The following is a 16,641-nucleotide window of genomic DNA, read 5'->3' as shown; positions in this document are numbered from 1 at the left end:
CTGCAAGAAAAAAAAATACCCCAATTTTTTACTCTTGTAAAATAGATGTATAACCACAGAACTTCGAACACAAACGAAAATGCGATATCAGACTGCGGCGTAAGACTCGGAATAAACATTTTCCAAAAGCCGTATAAACCTTGCATTCTCATAAATAACGGAGCAACCAGGTCCTGATCGTAAATTCACCGCAGTTGAATATCCGTAATTGTAGGTACATGCTCACTACGGTTGGGAGTTGCTAGCACCCCGAGCTCCGTTTGCGCGAAAGACACAAATACGAATACGGATATAAAAAGCGATATCGCGTGCAATGGCGTAGGACATTAGACAGGGAAACTGTCTGGCTTCAAACGGAAGTGTCATAAACCATGCGCATTCTCCGCTTCTTATCTCACCGGTTTCTGCTATTCCCCAGTGCGTACTTCCGATTCGTTAACCTTAATGCACCAAGTCTTTACGTCATCGTTTTTCTTCAACCTTCCCTTTTACCGGTTTTTTCCACCGGAAACCCCGTTTTCCAGACTCCTTGCGGTTCGATTATTTACGAAAAACGCGTGCCCTCGTTTAGGTAGTCGGTCGAACATCTTCTTAGGGGAGGATATCGTTCGTCTTTTAAAGAAAAACTGGGATACTGTAAGCAGATCTTTTATTTAGAAGTTATTTAGAGATTATACGAGAAATACACGACGAGTCTATTTTTGGCGATTTCTTTTTTTTCGTTTTTATACTACTCGGTGGTTAAAGAAAAATTTGTTACGAGAGATACAAACCTTGCAAAAATGATCGATATACAGGGTGGTTGGTAACTGGTGGTACAAGCGGAAAGGGGATGATAACTACGCGAAAAAAGAAGTCGAAAATATAGAATAACAATTTTTTTTTAATTTTTTTTTTTAATTTTTCCATCGAGACAACGATCTACAGTGAGATCCGTTATAACGAGACGTGATAAAGTGCACGCGTACCGAGTGAGAATTCAAAGTCGATTTTCTCGAAAACAAAGCCTCAAACGAAAAATTTTTATTCTATATTATCGACTTCTTTTTTCGCGTAGAGTCACCCCCTTTCCGCGTGTACCACCAGTTACCAACCACTCTGTATAATGCATGAAGTATCATACAAAACCAAGGAACGACGCAATTAATATATTATCTACGTTCTTGAAATGTTGAAGAGGAAAATAAAAATCTAGTTCGAAAACGATTTACGAACGAAAAAAATGGATATATGGTGTTGCTAACGTAAGATTAATTTCAAGCTTATTAATTTTCGAACTCAGGCACTTCTTACCGGTGTGTCTCGTTCAAAACTTAACTCAATTACCGTTTATTATTCTTAATGATCGTTGAGCTTACAATCTGCACGACTAAATATTCCATTAATGGTTCGACTAATTTAATTCTGCGGTAACATTAACGCAGTGTGTAAATGATTGTGATAAGTAGCACTATTAACCGACCGAGTGTTATCAATTATTTAAACGAGCGAGCTTCGAATAAAGCTCAGTTAAAAGTCATTGTGTAATAGGGCAATTGCTTTCGTCTATTTGAAATTTAAATTCTTTCCTTAACATAGATAATGAGCTAACCACTTCATCTTATACGTAGCGCGTTTTACGTGTGAAATTTACAAGTTACGCGCGGAATATCTCGTGGACAATTTTTCACTTGCTTCAGAAACGAAATTTATTTCCACGTTGCAGATATATCTTCGTAGATCAGAGGATATATTCGAGCAGCATCAATTCATTTCGCGACTTAAGAAATCGGACGCCCTTTCGAGGCCGCAATCAGAGAAAACGCGGCAGGCCGATCGTCGAACAGCACAATGTAATTTCCATCGCACGAAACGAAATCCAGTGGAAATCGACGACGGATGTCGTCGAGTCACGAGAGGATCCTGGCTGTCCGTGTCGCGACCCGATTCGAGTTGATTACATTCGACCCTGTCCACGCAATGCACATGCACCATGCTATCTGGCGTGCATCGTGAACGTGTACGTGATCAAAGCGGACCTTTCGTCCGATCGTTTCTGCAAACGAGTTTTTGGACAGATAAATCGGTTCGACAACACGAAGGACAGGCCACCTTGAGATATTAAAAGGGACAAGATATTGCATCGCTGCGGAGCGGGAAAATTCTACGAATTGAAAGTTTTTTATTTGACAAGCGAGATAAAACGTGCGATCGAATGTATATGTCACTTTCTGTTTTTCTTCGAGAACTATGCGTTTAATTCACTTTGATTAATATATTTAAGCCTTTGATTATTCACGTTTAATAAATTTTAACCTAATAATATAAGAAACTAACGCATCCTTAATTCGTATCTTGTTTTATAGCAAAAGAAATTGCACATCTAGAAAATAAAATTGTGAAATTTAGAAAAGCCGAAGTTAATCATCTTGTCTTCTGAAAGTTTCACGTAACCAAATAAAATGTTCTCCTAACGTCTATCAAGATCTACTTAACTCTTTGCTCATCCTGAGAATCCCGTAATGATGGCACGTGGTCACGTGGGCTTAAAGTGACTTGACCGACTTTTAACTACTTGCCATATTTACAAAATTCGCCTTGCTGAAGTGAAAAAAGCTGTTGAATAAATTGTATATATCTTAAACGCTTAGTAAAATATGTGAAAATGCTTTAGAAGATCATTTTTTCTCTAAGCAAAATATAAAATTTCGTTTTTAAAAATAAAGATCGCTAGATCGAAACGCCAATAGAGCGTCAACGATTTTAGCAACAATAACTCGTCGTTCATGATACAACGCAACAGAGTAGGTCAGACGATTTGCCCAGTGTATTTTGTGGAAACAATAATTTTCTATTGTTACAAACATTGAACATTTTTCTGATATAAACATCGGTCGAATAATCGTTCCTGGCAAATATCCGCGGTATTTAATGACATCGAATAAATTGTCATTCGCTGGCCGTTCAGCCAACTATTGGCATTTCCCTCACACGGAAATTTTACGAATTACGATTATTGCGCGTGACAGGCAACCAAAAGCTTCGAATCGACGATTATTCCACGTTACACTATGCTCCTTACGCATTAAAAGATACTTTTTACAAAATTAAATTGGACGTGAACAGCGAATTGCTTTACAAATTGAAAGAATATCTGCTTTTTTTTAAACTATTGCAAGCAATGAATATTTATAATATTTAAAAGCAATCTCATATTGTTCTCTATTTGGTCGTGTAATAAATTTGAATCTTTTTGAGAGAGCGTCAAGAATCATTAATTTTGTGTAATTTATATTTTCTTGGCAGTACATAATCTTTTTTGTCTACCTTTCTTTCTCTGACAGTATATTTTACGTAATTTTTATGTTATTTTTCAACTAGTTACTGAAGCTTGCCAGAAAGTTACGAATATACATTGCATGAAAACAACCATAAATAAATATATGAAACTGTGATTATGCGGATGAACATATTGTTCATTTGCTGCGACACCGATATAACTCAAAATGCGATATGTAATGTATACGTTGTTTCATGAAAAATACCAGCAGTTAATCATCGAAATAAATCGTTTAACACTAAACCTACCAGTGCTGGTCTAATTGACCGTTTTCAAACTTCTACACAAATGTAATCATATTTAAACGTTATCATATCGCTTCGTAATTTCTGACTTTTACTAAAACATGCATACGATATATTTTTCGGTATTTATTTTTAATTTGCTTTTTTCTTTTCTAAGAAAAAATTGTATTCTGCCTTACCTACAGCGGGTGGTCAGTACAAAGAAAAAGCTTATCTCAAGGTCAGATGACAAACAAAAACAGTAATAACAAATAATAACATCTGGTACGCCCGTAACCTTGTCATAAACCATAATCCATGTCTCGATCAAGAAATATCTCTATATAAATAAACGTGTAATTTTATTTAAGTCTGTAATTGAAACTAAACAGAAGTAAATTTGGACGAAATTTCCTGAAAGTTCATCATTTTATATACATTCAGTTATAAATTGACCATTATCTATGTTAAATCATAAAAACTTTTTTAATCACCGGTCATTTTGACCGGACACGGTAGGAATACGTATACACACAGGTTAATTCTCGTAAAATTACGCACCAATGATATATATTCTAATATTAAGATTAAACAGTTTTCAGAAAATAAAAATTCATTCATACTGTATAGATTTAAATAATTCTTCACAGAAAATTAAAAGAAGTACTGTATAAACACAGTTAAAATAAATGTTGTGTTACGTCATTGTTACAGCAAATGAATCATAGGTCTGGTTTTCTCTGCGTTCTGGGTAGGATTCGATATCGTGCAACACGTATCTCGCGGTTCTTTCCTGTTAACTCAGAAAAGTCATGCATAATAATCGTTTGACGTTGAATGCGAATGGAGAAACAGTAATTCCTCGAACTTGTCATGAATTGCAAACACACACAGAGACTCGGCTCTATGCCCAGATGGCTGCAGTATCGAAATTATCAGCGAGAGATAGCGTGTCTGGGATCAATAGGTACCTCTAATTTCAAAACTCCCTCGTGCATAAAGTACCTGTGTATTACCTGTATGTCTGTGCCTCTTTATTAATTCCGTCTGTGTGAGATCTTTACGTGATTGATTAAATACATGTTGATAGATGAGAAACGATGCGCTTTTGAAGGGGATCGAGGCTATGGTGATTACGGCGAATGGGAAATTACATAAGATACGGTAAATCTACTAGGATTGGTATACAGGTAGTTGTCACTTGACGAATACTTAGAAATACTCATCACAAATTTTCGTTTAACATTTTCGACTATATCGTGAATTTTGGTCTTTTGGATGAGGTATAAAAATTGTAAGGTAATTTGCGAGTCCTAGGAATAGAATTTTATTGAACGGAATTTTCCAAATAATTTCTTTTCTATTCTATTAACTTGTTATGAAACGTAGATAAATGTAGAATATTGTATCTGTTACGACCGTTCGCGGAGAGACGCGGTCGCTAGGAAAACGCGTCAGCGAGAAGCGTAAATTCTCGCTACGATTCTGTTAATCGACGCCGCGAAATAGTCGTTCCCCTGTTTCGATTAAGATAACAGAGGTGGTTCAATGAATTTAACACTGTATTAACAGGTTAATATAAAATAATATATTTGACAATAATATGATAAACACGCCACAATTATTAACAATGAATACCGTAAATATGTTACAGAAAGTTGACTCGACTTTACGATATCTCTTAATGAATCCGTTAGACTATGCGTTTTTAATTTTAATCGTCAGACCTCTCGATGTACCACGTTTGACTCGTCAGAAGGGACTGATTGCCTTTCGATCATTTCTTTGTCTTCTTTGGAAGACGACCCCCACTATGCTTGGGTCACGCCACCGTTCGCGCCTATGATCACGTATGCCGTTTTCTTGTGTGGAAAACGTAACGGACAAAAATCGACGTTTCTAGATCTCGCTGCTTGGCGACAACTATGCGCTCATCGATACGATATGTTCCGTCGGACAGATAAAACGATCTGCCTGCGACACTGTAGGACCGCGAGCGACGGTTAAAAATACAGCCTGTGGTAAGCTTCGTGGCGTAACAGTATCAAAAAATATTAAAATAGTCTTTCATTCCAAAGCATTATTATTTCTCTATAAAATCTACCTTAAAGCACTTTATAATCGAAAGTAATTAACTAACACAATGATCCGTTAAAATTTTTGACGTGCTTCTATCGGACATTGTTTTCTATTTTACTTTTTTTCGCCGAATTGATTAATCTGATTTATATTATTCAATATTCAATAATTAAATGTTTTGAAGAAAGTTCTAATAAAAAAGCTTTTCATATTCCATTCTAATATTACTCTAACGCCTAACACTTATTCAATTAAGAAGAATCGTAATTGGTGTAATTTGCTGTCTTCATCATAACTTCTTGATCGTTTATTCTCATTAGCTGTCGGCATAAAAAAATGATCAACAACTTCGTACGCGAAATCCGTTGGAACGAACCTTTTAACAAAATACTCTTTTATTTTCCGCATTTTCTGTTTCCTCGTTCTATTATGCGTGATTCAGGTGACGTTCAATTCCAAAATTAATATCAGTTTTACTTTATTTCTCTTCTCGTTTCGTTCGTGGTTAAATTAATTTACGTTCAGTTGTTTCTCGTCCACCGCGAATCACCTATTTTGTTTATAAACTGGTAATTACTTTCTATTAACAGTATTCCATGTGCGAAACATAATTATGTGAATTTTAAGGGGTGAATAGAGGCAGTGATTTTTAAGGTTAAATTAAATGACACGTATCCTTTCTTTTAATAGCTATTTTTACGAAATGAAAAAGTAAACATTTTTTAATTAACTTGAATTTTTTACCTTAATATGAAGTCTGGGAGCTACTAATTGCTGTAAAACAGTCATTGTGTTTCCATAGGAGACCTGACCAAAAGGGAGATCTGTTATTACTTTAAAAGTTCTCCAATTTTCAATGCAGCCATCAGTTATCGTTTTCTGGTTAGTGCATAAACAAAATACGATCGCGATACGCATGATTTTGATACGGTTTCCGTGTTTCTGGTGCTGTGATACAACTTTCAAAGAATTATGAAATTTATTATTATTGATATTGTTTAAGTATATGAATTTTTGATATGAATTATGCTATTTGTCACGCATTAAGGTATGAATATGTAAATGGGTTCTTTTCAAATTTGCCATGGTAGCATCAATAATCTATAATATTTATAAAATTGCATATTGGGGCAAAGCTTGACGGGATAAAATCGGACACCCGATTTTTTCTAATAATAGGAACGAAAATATTTGTATTTATTATCGAAAATCTTATGCTGCATCTAGATGAAATGAAAGATTAGTTCCAGTGTATAGCTTGTTTTGGGTGTGTCCATGAATTTTGTACTGAATGGGAATTTTAAAAATTGAATGAATTCCTATGTTACAGATAGTAGGAATAATATTGAGTAATCTATATATAAAACTATTTTCTGGATTTTCTTTCTTTTCTGTAAAAATTTAATGTAGGTCTTGTCGTTTTAATGAAAATATTGCTTTAATAAACTACACTTGCAATTTTTGTTTAAGTAACATTAATTTCACAATTATGCCATTTTATTCTTAGGATCCCGGTTTTACTTCACTTTTCCCTACTGTTACGATAATAAAATATTAAAGTATAACAACAAACACCAATCAGATCCGCAGTCCTTTACTTAGCCATCTTCTCATCTCCGTAAATATAGACATAAAGACACTGTCCACGGGTAGCTGCTACGTGGAAGATTTCTGCAGACAATCTGTGGCCTGTTGTTCAAGTTCTGGAACATATGGATATGCAACATATATGCAGACAGATTGCATAGTGACAGTATCTATGAATATTGTATGCAAACTATATATATATACTATAATATGCTGTCTGTCCATACATACGTTACAGGACTTGATCAACTGACCTGAGTCAATAATGAGTATGGAAGATCCTATCACATCGAATAATTATGAACTATAAATATGGAAATTGGGTACCCTGAATGAGTGATTTATAACATTGGATTATATATATATATATATATATATATATATATATATATATATATATATATATATGTCGGATTAAGGTTGGAATTTTGGGCGTTCAATGAACCTTCACTCAAATTTACCATCGTGGATATAGCTCATATTTATGGGTACAAATGAGGGCACTACAAGAGGCTATAAGTAATAGCGGCGATCGGATGGTCGAGATGTTGATGACAACGAATTCTACACGAATGATAATCACATTCAAGCCCATCGTCATAAAGCCGGATTGAAACATTAAAACTATTTCTTATTTTTATTACTTAAGTGTAGCTATAGTAAAAGTCTGGACCAGGATATTGAGGTTTTCCCCAACATTCCAAAACATCCTGATAATCACACGTCCTCGGGTGTAACTAAAATATTGAGTTTTAGACTCGATACAATTAACGTTGTTTACAATTTAGCTAAATGTCTAAATAAATTAACAGTGAATTTTGTTCAGAGATTTGGTAACAAAAGGAATAAGAGAAACAAATTAGTGACATCATGATTAGTATTCAAAATGCCAGTTGCACCCTGCATTAATCTGATCGCAATGGCATGATGGACCATTCTCGATTTCGCACCCAAGTGAATCTCGCTTTTCTGGATCGCATGACCGCACAGAGTTTTATTACATTGTCGCCCCGAGAGTATGTGAATCTAACACACGACTCGACGAGCTTCATAGCATTATCACTCAATGGTACATTTGAACCCATTGAACGGCCTTCTTTCCGCAACAACGGGCAGTTAGGGGCGATATGCCCCTCCTCGTTGCACTTGTAGCAGGACACTGTCGATGATGTGGCCCCTCGGTTATCCCCTGGTTTTCGTGTGTGCTTCTCCGGTTCCAATCTTATCCTCTTGCGGCACTCAGATGCTTTATGCCCGAAGTTACCACAGCGGTAACACTTACCCCGGTGGTCCAATGACCTTCTTCTTTTAGCTTCGGGGCCCGTTGGTGGATTTCCTGGCGAAGGTGTTGGTTGATCGTCGTCAGGAAGAAGTTTCATTTCATCACGAAATTGGTCCTCCGTCTTGATATTATTCGCGAGTGTTAGTCGTCGAAAACGTTGATCTCGGGAGCTCAACATATAAAGGGCGAAGGCATTGATTAATTCGGGCGTCGTTAGATCTTCCAACTTCATCTGCAGCATGGAACGGACGCGACTACCATAAGCTCCTGGGGATTCGGTCTCTGACGGTTGTTCTCTGGATATCCTTATTAACGCCGAGGCTGCTGTCGCTTTTCCACCAAAACGTGAAAGGAATCGTTCCTTAAACGTTGGCCAGGTAAACTTTCCACCGCGCACTATTTGTGAAAGCCAATGCGCAGCAGGACCCTCTAGGGCAAGATTTAGAGCAGAAAATAACGCACTGTCTCGTAACGGGTGGTCTCGTATAATCAGATCGGTAGCTGCGCACCACGCGGTTGGATCGGCGCCCGCGACTTCGGGGTTAAAACGTGGTAACGCTACATTTGTAAATTCCGTATTCGGCCTTTGCACTAGCGTCTGAATTAACTCGCGCATGATACTCATATGCTCTTGGACTGTTATAACCGGTGCTGATCCCACTTCTGATGTCGGATTAAGGTTGGAATTTTGGGCGTTCGATGAATCTTCACTCAAATTTATCATCGCGGATATAGCTCATATTTATGGGTACAAATGGGGGCACTGTAAGAGGCTATAAGTAATAGCGGCGATCGAATGGTCGAGATGTTGATGACAACGAATTCAGGTTCGATAACGGATCCACGGTCCACGGGACGACGAATGCGATGTGATTCACGTATAACTCCACGTACAAGTAAAACTTATCTGCATGAACTCCAAAAAAAAATCCAAGTGGAACTGCCCTTATATATTCCTCTCTCCACCTCTTGAGTCAATCTTTGTTTTTAAGGAGAGCCATATAATCATTCCATACCTCCATCAGTTACGCGTCCCTCCCGTGACCGTGACTACGTTCAGTGACCCGCTATGTCACTTAGAACCCAAGCCCATCGTCATAAAGCCGGATTGGAACATTAAAACTATTTCTTATTTTTATTACTTAAGTGTAGGTATAGTAAAAGTGTAGACCAGGGTATTGGGATTTTTCCCAACACTCCAAAAGGGAAGTCCCGATGTCCTTTCATCTCCGACATATATACAGGGTGGTTGGTAACTGGTGGTACAAGCGGAAAGGGGGTGATTCTACGCGAAAAAAGAAGTCGAAAATTTTTTTTTTATAAATTTTTCCATCGAGACAACGATCTACAGTGAGATTCGTTATAACGACACGTGATAAAGTGCACGCGTACCGAGCGAAAATTCAAAGTCGATTTTTTCGAAAACAAAGCCTCGAACGAAAAATTTTTATTCTATATTTTCGACTTCTTTTTTCGCGTAGAATCACCACCAGTTACCAATCACCCTGTATATATATATCTCGCACGTTTTATTATTAAATGGTATCTGAGATTATGGTCAGTGATCAAACGATTAATAACAAATTAACCAGTTCATTGGTTTTTCCGAATATAGAGCTCGTTACATTATCCTGTTCAAGAATCGTGGAAATATCAGTGGGTATTAAAATTCGATAACACGTTCCTCGTTAATGCTTCGCGCGGCACTAATCCGGCCGTTCAATTTTAATGCTAAATTATTTGCATGGCCCGGCATAAAACGACGAAGAACGAAGGTTAAATCGTGGGCCTCTTGATGGATTCATATTTGATCGCGGCTACTATAGATCTGCGCTGCTCTCTAATTGATAGCGAATAATTTGGTAATCTGACGATAACAACCAAACCGACCTCGTGTCTGTGCGCTAGACTGCATAATTAATTCCGGCGTTATCTTTCTGTTTCAGGTGAGTCTAAACCATGGAGGAAGCGAACGTGCACTGCCTTTAACTCTGAACACAAATGTATTACTCGTACAACCAGTGGAAAGTTTCTGATCAAACTTAGTAACAATAAGTGAAAAATCGCGATTTTAGGGAACACGAGTTTGGATATCTAGAATCGTTATAATTTTTTAAGAACATTACGTTAGAATGTCAAATTGGTACAATAATTTTCTTTTTCTTTTTTTTTTTTTTTTGAGGATGACAACCTCGAAGCAATAGGGTAAAAAATTACTTAATCCATTTGCAAACGACAAATGGATAAAACAACATGCCATTGTTTTCTAAATTGGTCTTTTATAGAAACGATAACTGTGCATACTTTATGAAAGAAATGAAAACAAATTTGTTATAATACATAACTTGAGATACAATATATTCAATAGCATAAAAGTACTTAATTATCATCGACAGCGTTACGCACAAAAACTCCATAATAATTTCATTTCAGGTGCTTTTTATATTTTGAATTAAAAGCGAGTCGGAACAATTGGCGAACGTTGAAAGATGAAATGTGTTTAAAATTGTGAGATACGCGATCGAGGTAATCGGATTGTCGGCTTGGAAATTAAGCGTGCATTCGCGCACATTAAAATAGCGCAGCAATTATGTTTTATTCATGCGCTCTTTCAGAATGTACTTTTCCACGGCGATAAAGATACTCAGTGAAAATTGATGAAATCGATCATTTACGCTTTGTGTCGTGAATTGTAAATGGCAAATGTTCGTCCCGGGAGAGACATCGGCGGCATAATGAGCGAACAATCCAATGAAATTTATGTCATTTGGTGAAATTTAATGCGGTGGTATGACTTTGAGACTAATTAACTACGATCTTGTTACCATTACTATCTCCTATTGTCATAATCGTTTTTATCAATTCCAATTTCGATAATTGAATTTGTGCTTAAAACAGGCTGACGAAGATACTACGACACTTGTAGAGAAATTTTATTTATTTTCAATCAAAATTACGGGCACGCTTGTGTATAAATTCGTCACGAAACGAGAAACAAGTCGATATCCAATTAGCATGCTACCAAAAATGATCAGCGGTTGATTTGTCGAGGAATAATGGTGACCCGAGCCGAACTCGCGGATTTATTATACGCCTCTAATTGCCTGAGCTGGTGGAGCGTGGAATCGATCCTGCCGAGCACGTGTCGCGACTCAGCCCGGAAATTTTATCGCGAATCCACGTCAATTATGCGGAAACGAAAGATGACAACTCATTATTCGACCATCACGAACAACACTCGAGCCACTCATAGATACAGAACGAAGAAATCAATCGATCATGGTAAAAAAGAAGGGACGGAAGTATAAAAACGAGATGACGAATTAGAGAAACAAGAAGAAGAGCAGAAGGTAAAAAGAAGAGAGAGTTTTAATTAAAGCAATGGTAATTCAGCGAATTCCATCGACAACGAACGTCGGAAAAATTGGAAACGTACGGACAATTTATCAGCGAGGATTCGGTGGACGAAGAGACTGTAAATTTCATTTTCGATCAGCGAACAATCTGGACACCGTACATTGTTAAGTAACTTAAGTTTGGATTTCGACATTTTTTTAACCTAATTGGCGTATAAATCTTATATGTTTGAACTTTCGATTTATTATAACGAGACACGATTATTATGATTATATTGGTCAATTTTGAAAGAACTATACTTCAAATAACGGAACACATGGTATACACGTACAATATCTTCGAGCAACTGATCCAGATGCAACTTGGAGTCGCTCGTTTTAAAACTCTTACGAACGCTTTCGTTGGTTGGTTCGATCCTCTCGAACGTGGCACGAGAACCGACATAACAAGGAAGAAGCTTCTTCCTGGTTCGAGAATCGCGTGGATCCTGGCCAGAATCGGTCCATCGTGCCCCGCGAACGAGCTACTCTAAGGTCCAATGGTCCAACAGGCTTTGCCAAAACGCAAGTTCGGAGAGCCGCTATTCCGATGCAAGCTTCCACGGAAGGAAGAAGAAAGAAAGTTTGCCATTGTGATCCGGATTATTCAACGAAGGAACGCGCCAGCCAAACCGTAGGCATAAGAGCCTCGCTAGATAGGAATCACAGTTACCCTCGGTTCTCGTCGACTTAACTTCGTTATCTGGAGGATAGGCAAAAATACAGAAGAAAATTTTTTCTTCCGTCTTTTTTCTTCTTCCTTTCTTCTTTTTCTCTTTTTTTCTTTTTTTTTTGAAATTATGCCGTACGGAATAATTTGAATAAAGTTGAATCACGTGGTTGTAAATCGGTAGGTATATTTATAGTAGAAATATATTGTTTCCGGTCACTCTTGGAGGAGCACATAATTTTAACTTACGTTATACCTTTATTAATATTAATAATACCTTATATAATATAACCTTATAAAATACCTTTATTATTATTAATATTATACCTTTAGCTGCAATAATCGATGCGATATTGCTTTTAACCGGTGAATTAATAAATTATCTCAAATCAATATGAACCTGTTATTTTATTTGGTACAAAACGTCTTTTCAATTTTCAAATAAAGTTGTGGTTCTTTAAACTATTCCTTAACTTGAAAGGAATAATAGTCACTATATAGACAATGTAACATATGTTACTTATAATTTCTTGTTTGTTGTATTGGTTTCTCAAATTCTTTTTTCTGTTATTAGGTATTTGATCGAAATTACTTTACTTGAACCTAAACAATTTCAGTCCATGCAGTTTTACATGAAGACGATTATTAAATTACTTGAACTGAATTAGAGGTATGAGATTTATACAAATAATACGAATAATATTATAAATGTAGATATTTGCTGTATTCCATCGAATGCAATGACCAATAAAATAAACAAACAAATAACATTATAACATTAAATAATATATCAACGAATTTTACCATAAACAAATATAATTAAATATGATAACATCGCAATTAATTATTACGGTTCTGTTTCATTGAATATAATAAATATGTTACGGTAAACGCATTAAGCAAATAATTGTTTTAGTTGATGCGGCAAGATATGCATTTTATATTTTTAAACAATAAGGTCTGAAACGCAAAGTACTTAGCTATATGCAAATTTTCCATTGAAATTTCGAGTGTTACGCCTTATAATGAATTAAAAATTGCTATATACTTTCCAACAAAATGTTCCACGAAACTTTGTACTCCTTTTGTATGCTACATTATATAGTTACTGCTATTGGCATAATTGAATTACTGAAACAGAAATTAGAGAATGGTATTCGCTGAAGAAGTTGAACCATTGTTCATATTTTTTGATAGCGTATGAAATATTTGAATTTCCCGAATTAATGTAATTAACGAGTGCATTCTTCATCTGCGAAATCTGCTTGTATAGAAATACGATTGTCATCAATAATATCTCCTTCTAGAATGCTTTACACAACGCATACAATATGGACATAAAAGTTTTCTATGATCAATTTTTGACAGATAGTCGCTTAAAACGTGCACCCAGGTAGATGAAATATAAACTATTACCTAGGGTAAATCGGGAAATTTTATTAATGAGATACAAGGCTAATTAGATGGGCAGGCGTGAAATCGAGGAAGACTGCTGCTAGTAGATAAAAACCGGCTTCGAAAGATATCAACTGCAGTTGACGAGACTGAGAAACAAGAAAAGGGAAAATGCGAAAAGGAAAGTGGTACGACGTGTAGTTCGTGTTATTGGTTCTACTTGATCTCATTCACGAGAGCGAAAGTAATGAGGTAATTAGCTTACGAGCATGAACAAAAGGGGTGTGTATGTGTATTTTGAATAGAGTTACGAAGAAATAAGGTTAGTATTTTAATACACAAATTATTATAATTTAGAAAATAAGTCTTAATCGACGTTTTTGTATATACATTTTTTTAGAATCGACGCTATAGATATCTTCTATAGATATGTTTCGGAATATTCTGCTTTATGCATAAATGATTAATTAAATTGATATAGTGAAGATAAATATGTGTGTACAACTATGCGTGTATCTGAATAAAGATCAACGTTCGCCTACATTACTTTTGTATGTTGTATATTTTGTATATTGAAGGTATGTTTATAATAATTATTGCAAAATACTATGGAAAAGCGAGAACAATTGCAAATTCCATAAATATTTCAATTTTGTGTGGCAACAAATATTTTGAGAACAAGAATTTTGTATGATTGTTTTAGTAGTCATTTATTATATCATTATATATTATATATATCTTATATTTTATATATAATTATATTATTACTATTGTATTAGTTATTAGAGTATTGTCGTAATAGTTTTCTTCTTCTATAAAAAACTCGAATAGTGATTATATGTATGAATATTGTCGTGTTTCAATGTGTCTAAAAGGGATAGCTAAGCTGCAATCGGCAGGAAACCAAAGGATTATAGTTGGTCACATCGATAGAGATTTTTCCTTGATTCAAGGTTGCAAAGTTATTGCACGTTGGTGATATATGTCTCTGATGGATTTATACCAGTACGAATCCATTGATGGATTCGAACCACTGATAAAACATTTGTAGGCAACTAACGTTCAGTTTTTATCGACAAATACTGAAAGGTCGTAAAGACCGACAAAACTAAAAAGGATAAAAAATTGAAAACTTAAAAGGGATAAAAAATTGAGAATAATCTTTTTGCAACTTCTAGCAACGAGTTGCTACATCCATTATACTGCCTACAAGTGGTCATATGCATACCATACGTCACTTCTCTCATATATCGCTATCAGCAGATCGTTGACTTCCGAGCGGAAGAACGTTATTAATCCAAAAAACGGAAACTGGGTTGCTTCGCCATATATCGAAAGTTAATGGAGTTCCCAATGTTCTCTTCCTGCTCTTTTAACCACTACTTTCCTTTCGGCGTTAAATCATATTCGAAAATCACATTTATCAACGTGCCACTCGGTATATAGGGGTGTTTTGCGGTCTGGCCGATTCGCAGATTTCATGCCATCTGGCACTGTTACACCAACACTGTCTGACAAACGAACCACCAACGGCTATTCTTCTTCGTTAATTTTCCCCATCGTATCGAGAAAAAGTTCGTTATTATACATGTGTGATTCTGCTGTATTTTCTTTTTTATTTGCGCTTATTTATGATTGAATATTATATTCTCGTTTACGATAAAATATTCTATTAATTTGCATAGAGGTACCGTGGAATTAATTATCAAGTTATTTCAGAAAGACGTTTTTGCGTATCTTGAATCTAAAATAGTAGCTTTGATCAAATTTGTTGAAACAATTCTTAAGTATACATGACAATAACTGCACTATCTGATAATATTCAAGATTTTCATTTTCACGATCTCTCTCTTTCATTTTCATTTTCACGAGTCTTTTTTAAGTAATTACTATCTCTAACATACAAAATTCATAGGATCGATTTGGAAGGAACTGGGTGATCGAGAATGTATCAAAAGGGGAACCACAACGCAATCGAACGTCATCTTGCAGCGTTGCTTTATCAATCAGCGCGAAGTTCCTTTCGCCTATGTGCACGAGGGAGGTGTTGCCGAACTCCGAATTACCTCTCGCGACAATTTCTCACGTCTTGTCGACAAGACGCAAGGAAACGATCGACAGCCGGTAGTTCACGCTATTTGCCACGGTTACGGAAACGCAATGCTTTGGATGGTTGGCGCCGTTTAATTGGAACTCCGATACGTCGCTACATATTACGGAACCGTGAAGCGGAAACGACCCGGTGATTGCTCGTGTCTTCTTCTTTTTCCGTTTTATCGCACGTTGTATGCCTTACAAATCACACATTTTCCTTCCGAACGCATGAAAAAAGTATCTTTTAGTTAAAGTTTGATTTCACCTGTTTAGTTCGATTGTTGATGCACAAATTCTAAACACACACGAGTCCAGTTTTTGCTAGTGGATGAATTATTGGTTTAACTGTTTTCAGTTTACTTAGAGTTATAGCATATATGGCATATATATTAGAGCAAGCAAGGCTTCGCGAGATTATAAAGAAACAAAATTACTGAGCTTTTCAAAGGACTAAACCATTGAACTGTTTAAGTATCCCAAAATGTAGCTTTTGGACTTGTGGTGTTGTTCAACTCACTCATTCAAATACAATACAGTCCTAATTTAAAAACGACCTATGTAATTTCCATAGTAATTCGTTTAATCATATTCAATTC

General features: G+C 36.0%; 1 protein-coding gene and 1 long non-coding RNA gene across 3 annotated transcripts in view; both read left to right on the top strand.

Annotated features, from left to right (window-relative positions):
* LOC126864185 (uncharacterized) overlaps window positions 1–13,576 on the top strand; it is a 90,702-nt gene extending 77,126 nt beyond the window's left edge. Inside the window, exons 3-4 of the long non-coding RNA XR_007689088.1 lie at window positions 10,438–11,017; window positions 11,107–13,576. This is a non-coding gene — a long non-coding RNA (uncharacterized LOC126864185). The remainder of the gene's footprint in view (window positions 1–10,437; window positions 11,018–11,106) is intronic.
* LOC126864181 (furin-like protease 2) overlaps window positions 1–16,641 on the top strand; it is a 412,400-nt gene that overhangs the window by 160,063 nt on the left and 235,696 nt on the right. The gene's annotated exons all lie outside the window — the stretch shown is intronic.

Source organism: Bombus huntii, chromosome 3, assembly GCF_024542735.1.
Source record: "Bombus huntii isolate Logan2020A chromosome 3, iyBomHunt1.1, whole genome shotgun sequence".
NCBI lineage: Eukaryota > Metazoa > Arthropoda > Insecta > Hymenoptera > Apidae > Bombus > Bombus huntii.
This window is presented reverse-complemented; position numbering and strand designations above follow the sequence as displayed.